Raw genomic sequence first — 8,116 nt, 5'->3', positions numbered from 1 at the left:
GCACGGCCGGGCGGAGCTCGTGGCCGGAGCTCGGTGAGGTTTCGCAGCTCCTCATCGCTGTGTCCGCCGTCGGGCGGCGCGACGGCCTCGGTGCTGCGTCCCGGAGGGGCTCCGCGCTGTTGGCAGGGACGGCGGCAGCGCCGGCAGCTCGGCTTTGCTGCCGGTGGAAGTGCTGAGCTGGCCGTGCTTCGGCGGCGTGAGAGCCGGGAAACCGCGGCGTGAATGGGGGGAGAAGCGCAGCGCCCGAGTGGAGCGGAGCGGGGGAGACGGAGGGGTGCGGGGTGGGCGCTCAGTGCGGGGAGCGCGGCCGCCAGGGGGCGCCCGTGAGCGGCTGCGGTTGAGCCGCGCGCTGCGAGACCCCCGGCTCAGCCCGCAGCAGCGCCGGGCTCTGCCGAAGGAAAACTCTTTCCCCCAAAGCAGCGGCGTGTGATGCGTTTGCTGGAAAGAGTTTAAATGTGAATGGGGGAAAAAAGGAGGAAAGGATCCCTCGTGTCCTTCTGGAAAGGCAGGAAGAGGGGGTGAGGTGGTGCGGCTGAAGGGAGAGTGGTTTCTGTGGGAGCCCCAACGGGGGATGCTGAGGATGCTGAGGATGCTGAGGATGCTGAGGATGTTGAGGATGCTGAGGATGCTCCCCACGCGGCATCGTCCCGAGGGCTGCCTGAAATCAGAGCTCTGCCAGCAGTGTGAGAGCTCTGCTCTGCACAGGTAGCACCGGAGCTGGCAGTGTTCACACTGAGCTCGTAATGGAGATAAGGCATCCCAGAGCAGTGCCCTCACTGCCTCCAGCAGCAGCGCTGTTATGAAGATAGCTGAAATCGTTGGGCTGTCACAGGTACTGTAAACCCCACGTGTTAATAAGAGCCAGATCTCCCATATAAGGCTGCGTGTGCTGCTCCGATCCTTTTGGTCCCCACTCATAGGAGAAATGGTTTGGGACCCATTGGCTGCTTTCTAACCTTAAGCTGGGGCTCTGCCCCTCTCCTGGAGCTGGCAGGGCAGAGCCTGGGCACGCTGCTGGGCGGCACACGCAGCACAACACAGCCGGCAGCCTCAGCTTTGGGTCTGAGCGCAGTGCAGCATCTCTGTCTGCCCCGCTCAGTGCCTCCCTCCCCAGGAGCAGTTTCTGCATCTCCTGGTTGGGATGAGCTCAGCACAGCCGTGGTGTGGGTGACAACAGGCAGCTGATGCTGGGGAAAGTTGCACTGTGCTGCTGACAGCTGTTGTGCCCCGGGTGCACATCTCAGGCTGCCCTGCCGGAGGAAAACATAGCCATGAAGGTCACAGTGCTGCCGGGGGCTCCGGGCACGATGAAGTGCTCAGTGACTCTGCCCCAACGGGGATCAACCACCACGGTGGGAAATGGGGCCCATGGGAGCACGGCTGATGTGGTTGAGGCCTTTCTGAGGAGCTCGTGCTCAGCTCTTCCCTTCCGAGCACCACAAGCTCTGGGGATCCTCGCCCAGGGGCTCTGCAGGACCTCGTGCTGCAGCACACGGCGCTGAGGCTGCGCTGGGCAGAACCAGAGGCCACGCAGGCACAGCAGCTCAGGGTCTGCCTTCAGCCTCCCGTTTGCTGGAGCTCAGCAGCTCCAGGCTGGCTGCTGCCTGCCCTGGGCTGAGCCCAAGCCTCACGCAGACGCAGGTGCTGCACGGCTCCTGCAGCTCCCAGCGCAGCATCCCTCACACCGTGGGGCTGCTCGCATCCTCCTCTCCACCACAGCAGCCCCAGGACCTCCCAGCACTCCCATCCACGGCACCGACCCGGGGCTTTGCTCCGCCCCATCGCAGCCCCCATCCCGCAGTGCCCCCATCCCACCCTCCCCCCCCCCAAACCAGCAGCTCTGCAGCTGCATACCAGGGCTGCAAAACTTACTGGAAATCCTGTAGATGCAAATCCCGGCCTCCCATCCGTGCCAGGAATTTGAGCTGCAATCCCAAGAGGGCAGCAGGCTCCAGGCACGCAGGCCTCCCCGCTCTCACTGCCCAGCATTCGAAATGCTCTTTAAGGCCAGACTGGAGGAGGCGCTGCTCGCAGCCGCCAGCCGGCTTCCCCAGCCCCATTTCTGGGGCCGTGCCCGTTGATGGCAGCTGGCCGCCCGCAGCTCCAGCAGTGGCAGAGATGCCCCGCGTGTGCGTGCAGCTCGGCCCTCGGGCGCAGCTGCACCTGCAGTGCTGTGCAGCAGTGGAGGATTGCAGCGCTGGGGCGGCCTGGGCGCGATCGGCAGAAGCGAAACTCTCGCGATGGAAGCCTCAGGGAGGGCAGCGCTGGGCCGCGGCTCTGCTCCGTCCCTCTAATTTATGAGCAGCTCGCAGCGCCCAACAAACAAGTTGGAGGAGTGACGTCTGTGGTTAAAAAATAAATCAGTGGTTCTTCTTTGCTTCCAAACTCAGCTCTCCCGATGCTTCCCCAGCAAGACGTCGGCCGGGCAGCCCATCCAGCCACAGAGTAGCAGCATGAAGCGATTCCCACCTCCTGTGAATAAATGCAACGGTTCCCCCTCCCCAGAGCCCTCCTTCAAGGGACCCCAGGCCCCGTCTGAGTCCTTTGGGGTCACCTTAGCTCTGCCCCTGCGCAGCCCCGAGGCTTCGATCCATCCCAGGTGAAACCCAACCCTGCAGAGCGCAGCCCGGCGCTGCACCGAGGCAGCAGTGAAGGTCAGGGAGCTCCACAGCACTGAGGGGTGCAGGGTCCTATTGGGGAGCACCGGGGGGGCTGCAGGGGTGCGGAGGGAGCTGGTTTGGGTTTGCACGATTTCAGCCTCTGTGGACACAGCTCTCATTGCTGCGCTGGGGTTTGTATTGGCAGGGAGGCTCCTGGGGGGTGGGAGATGTTGGACGGGACCGTTTCCCCCCGTGCCCAAATCAACATAAGTGTCTATTTATCGTTTGTGCGCTTCCCTACACCTCCCAAATACCGCAGTGCTCACACGGGCGCACGCTGATGCCAGGATCTCCAACCACGTTAAATAATTCACCGCCCCGCGCCGTAACCGCTCTGCTCTGCTGGAGCTCAGGGCGCGCTGTGGGGCGGGGGCAAACGGCCTCTGGGGCGCGGGTCCGGCTGGGAGCGGGGCAGAGCGGCGGGGGAGCGAAGGGCGGGGGGTGGCGGCGCATCCGGAGCGCAGGAAGGGCCGGATGAGCGTGGTCGAAGCGCTCCGTGCAGAGCGGCTCCGAGGGGCGTCGGGCACCGCAGGGTCGGGATGCTCGCTACCGGGATGCTCCGCACCCGCGGCTTTGGGAGGCTGCTCCCGGGATGCTCGGTTGTCAGGGATGCGCGTTGCAGGACGCTCCGCACCCGCAGTTCGAGATGCTCGCTGCCGGGATGCTCGCCGCCCCACAGCCCGCGACGCTCTGCAGCGTGGGACGGCCGCTCCGGGACGCTCCCCACCCCCGGGACCGCGGGCTCCCCGCCCGACGCGGGGTCAGCAGGGGCCCTCGGAGCAGCGTCACCCCGCGGGGATCCCCCTCCCCTCCGCCCCGGTCGGAGCCGCGCCCCCCGCGGGCGCCCATCGCGGCGGTGCCGGGGGCGGGGGCCAGGTGCTGCGGGGCGGGCCGAGGGGAGCGGCGGGGGAGGGCCCGCAGGGGCGGCTAAAGGCAGGTGGCGGCGGGCAGCGGCCGCGGGAGGGCGGGACGGACGGGACGGGACGGACGGGTCGAGCCGAGCGCTCCGCAGCGCGGGGCCATGCGGCGGGAGGCGGCGGGGCGGTGAGCGGGGCGGCGCGCCATGGCCGGGGCGGCGCGGAGCGGCGGGGGGCGGGGGGGGGCAGCGCTGACGGCGGTGCGCAGCGAGGACGGGACCCCCCCTCCCAGCGCTCCCCTCAACCGTCGGGGGGGACCGACGGCTCCGCGCCCCGCGGCCGCCTCCCGCCCCGCCGGGACCGCGCGCAGCTGCCGCCGCCGACTGCAGAACTGCCTCTACAACGTGCTGGAGCGGCCCCGCGGGTGGGCCTTCGTGTACCACGCCTTCATGTGAGTGCCGGCAGTGCGGGACCCCCTTCGCTCCCGGGGCGGGGGGCGGCGGTGCTTTTATCGAAGTTTTCCCGGAGGTCGGGGGGGGGATCCGGGCCGTGGGTCGGGAGGGTCCGTGCGGAGCGCGGCTGAGCCCCGGGAGCTCCTCCGAACCGCGGCGCCCGTCGGTCACCGTCCGGCTCCGGCCCCGTCCCGTCCCGGGTTCCTGGCGCGGGGGGAGACCCGAAAATGAGAGGAGGGGACTCGGGAGGGGTCGGGGTAGGACTGGGGGTTGGGGGCAGCGGGGGAAGCACGGCGCGAGCCCCCGCCTGCGCCCGTGGGGTGGGGACGGCGGCTTTGGGTAACGCCGTGGGGACGCCGTGGGGCTGCGGTGCCCAGAGCTGCGCGCGAAGGGTGACAGCGGGCACCGAAGCCCGGAGCGTTACGAGCCCGGCGTTACGGCAGCGCCCTGCGGACGGGGATGCTCCGGGCTCACGTCCGCTCCCCGCCGCGCGTCGGGCCGCTCCGACAAAGCCGAGCCGTGCGTGCGCCGATTGCGCCGGGGGTCCGAAACGCTCCGGGCGGCTGCGGTGGCACGACGGGGTGATGCGGGGAGATGCTGCCGCTCCTGCCCGGCCGTGCCGTGAGAAAGGCGGCCGCTTTGGAAAGTGGGTCTCGCAGAAGTGCGCGCACGGAGTCGTGCGGGCCGCCCGTCACCTGATCGCCGCGCACCTGAGCTCCCCGGGGAGCTGCGCTGCTCCTCACACCCCCGCGCTGTGCTTCGGAAATAATACCTGCGCTGCAAACGCTGCCCTCGAAAGATCTGTAATTAAGGATGGCAGCTGAAACCCCATGGAAAGAGAGGTGGGGGGGTCGGGCTTTTGGGTGCTCGCCGGGCTTTGGCACAGGGATCCTCCTCGGTGCTTTTTCCCCAGAAACAACCACGCAGCGCTGGATGTGAGGTGCACGTTGGGTCGGTGGCACTGTGGGGCTCCTGTGGGTTTACCTGCTGGGGCTGTGCGTGGCTCCAAGCGGCCCCATCCCTGCCAGCTCATGGCCACGACCCGGCCCTCCCTTAGCGCCCTGCGGGGCTCACGTTGGATGGAGCCTTTCTGGGAGCGGAGCTCAGCTCGCGGCTCTGCCCCGTTTCCCCCTCCCTCAGATGGAGATGAGGTTTTCACTGGGCGCTGACGTTTGCGGGAGCGAACCCTGCGTGTCCGAGTGCTGGGCTGTGAACGAGGAGGGCTCAAACCCGTCTCCTCGGGGACATCGGGGCACAGCGGTGCCGCAGTCCGTGGATCCATCCCAGAATGATGGCAGCTCCCCGCAGCCCGGCTCTGACACCAAGATGCGCTAACACAGGAATCCTGCTGCGAAGCAAAGCGCTTCGCTCCCCCCTCCCCCCCGAGTAGGGCTGAGCTGAGACCCCTTATTGGAGAAGTTCGTCCCTTTCTGCTGCCGAATTGATCCCGAAAAGCTCCATCTGAGCCGCTGTTGGTGCGCATCGCAGGGGGGATTTGTCACCGCCCCATCTCTGCAGCCCCGGCCCTGCCTGCAGCGAGGCCGCTCCCGTCCCTCCGTGCCCTGGCTTTGGGGCCGCGCTGTGCCCGGGCTCCCGGTGCAGCTCTACCAGAGCTTCTGGCTCCGGAGCTTACAGAGAAAATCTGGGAGCGTGACTGGAGCCTTAACCTAAAGCTTTACGGCCAGAGGCAAATGCAGGCTTCCTTTTTCAGCCTCCTCTTTGCGCGAGCAGCGCTGCATTGGGGGCAGCGCGCAGAGCTCAGGCCGGGGAGCGGCGCTCCGGGTGCTGCTGCTCCGTGGGGACGGGGAGCTTTGGGGGCGGCAGCACCGATCGCGGCGCTGGACGTGGCGCTGGGGGCGCTGGCTGGGACAGGCGCTGCTGATGGGGAAGGCAGCAGGACGAGCGCTTTCCCTGCGACGCCGGGGGTTGCCGCTGCGCTCCGAGCTTTTGGCCGCTCGGCTCGACGCCGAGCACGTGGCAGAGCGCAGCAATCCCAGGGAAATGGCTTCGTCCCCCGCTCGGCGCTGCTGAGAGCCTCTCCCAAATCGGCTCCGAGGTTTAACGCGGCGCTCATCCCCAACCGCGGGCTTCTCACGTGGGGCTTCGGTAGGAAGAACGCTTTCCCATCCCGACTCCCGCGTTCAGGCGGTGGCGGCGGGATGGGTGCGGAGGCCGGGGGGAGGCTTTGCCCCCCAGTGGGGCCGCCCCCGAGCTGCTCTCACCTTGCCCGGCTGTGAAACGGGAGCCGCTTTGGGGCAGCGCCCGCACGGAGCCGCCGGCGCAGCAGTTCCTGAACCCGACGCGTTGTCGCTGGGGCGTAAAATTAAGCGACGATGGCGCAACATGAAACTCTGCATTGATTGCCTTTTTCCCTTTTTTTTTTTTTTTTTTTTCTCCCCTAATTTCCCCTTTTGCTGCCTCCTTCAGCACGGGTTTGGGCCCCGATGGCGTTCACGTCCCCGTGTCCCCAAGGTCCCCAGCAAAGCCCTCCATGCTGGGCTGTGCAGCCACCTGTGGGGCGCGTGGCCGCTCCGTGCGAAGCATCCGCAGCGACCAAGCGGGGTGAGGTGTGGGGCTCAGCCGTGGGGTGACGCACGGGGCTGCGGGCTCCCACCCCACTGGTGGGCACCGAAGGGGCAGAGCTCGGCCGAGGAGCCCCGTGTGCCGCTGGGGAGCGGCGGCTGCGTCCCCCGTCCCATCGCAGCGCGGGGCGGGCGGCCGTGCCATGGTTACGCTGCAAACAGCGCGGTTATTTATATCCTGGGGCGGACAGGACGCCTGCCCGGCTCTCCTGGAAGGCTGCGGGGTGGATTTATAGGACGTGCTGTTTATACAGCCCGGGCTGAGCTGACGGGGCCGCGCGGAGCAGCGAAGCGCCGACCCCATCCCCATCCCCCCCCCGTGCCGCCGGCTGGCTTTGTCCCACCCTGACCCCTTCCCCACAAGTGTGGGTCAGCCCATGTGGGGCTGTGCGTCCCCACGCCGAGCTGTTGGCACCGCGTGTTGTTTTCCTGCCCGGCACCGGGGGCCGTAGCAGAGCTGTTTGCCTCCTCCTCCTCCTCATCCAGGTTCCCCCCCCCCAAACCACGCCGCCCTTTGCCAACCAGGGCTGCCCCCAGCGCCGTTTTCCCCGACCTCAGCATCTTTCCCAGCTCACCTGCTCCATCCCCTCCCTTGCAGCCGGCAGCATATGGCCGAGGCCGCTCTAATGAAGATTAATGCGAGGAGCTTCGCCTTCTCCAAGCAGGGCTCTCCCCCCCCCGGGAGGGGTTTTAATTTATTTTTTGGGGGCAAGGAGGGAGAAGTGCTCCCTCAGGCAGGCGCCGTGCCTGCAGGCTGTGAGCTGCCCTGCGCGCTCTGTGTCACTGCAACGCCGTTCAGTGCTGCTGCAGTGTCCCCTCCACCCGGGGCTGCGGGGAGCCCCTTCCTTCCAGCCCCCCCCGCTGCTGGCCGTGCCCTAAGCTGCTTAGGAGCTGCCGGGACGGGGCGTTTGCGTGGCTTTGTGAGTTAATTCCCAGCAGGTGATGCATTCCCAGCAAGTTGTTTCCCAGCCGGACCGCTGGGGCTCACATGACTGCGTCCTGCACCAGGGCCGGGGGGGGCTGCCACCCCTAAACAGCCTTCCCCAGGCAGAATGCTTTTTGCTGAGGGCTCTGGATGGGTTGCTGGCTATCGGGTGTCTCCCAGCATCCCTCCACGGGGCCGGGCTGCAGGCACCCCTCGCCTGCGTGGTCCCACTGCTGCTAGGAATTGTGCTCGGGGAAGAAGGGACCCCCCCCCGTCCCTGCACCCCAGGTTGGGTGAGGAGCACCAGCCTTTGCAGCCAGGGTGATTTCTGCATTCTCTTCTGCTTTGTGCTTCGCTGCCTGTGTAATTGCCGGCTAAATCCCGCTTGGATAATCCTTCTTGCTGATGGTGCACGAAGGCGCTGCCCTGGGCGGCTCCTCCAGACCTTGTTTTGCTCCTGGGGCTCAGCGGGGAGCGGTGCTGCTGTGTTAAGGGTTGGCACAGAGCTGGGGTGGGCACAGAGGGATGAGCACCGGGGGGGGCAGAGCTGCTGCAGCGCAGCACGGCACGGCACTGCACTGCACATCCAGCTCCTTGCCCAGCTCTGACCCTTCCATCCCCTCCAGCATCCCCCTCCCCA

Source organism: Centrocercus urophasianus, unplaced genomic scaffold, assembly GCF_019232065.1.
Source record: "Centrocercus urophasianus isolate 14NV4802_14NV808 unplaced genomic scaffold, USGS_Curo_1.0 seq_43, whole genome shotgun sequence".
Classification (NCBI taxonomy): domain Eukaryota; kingdom Metazoa; phylum Chordata; class Aves; order Galliformes; family Phasianidae; genus Centrocercus; species Centrocercus urophasianus.
This window is presented reverse-complemented; position numbering follows the sequence as displayed.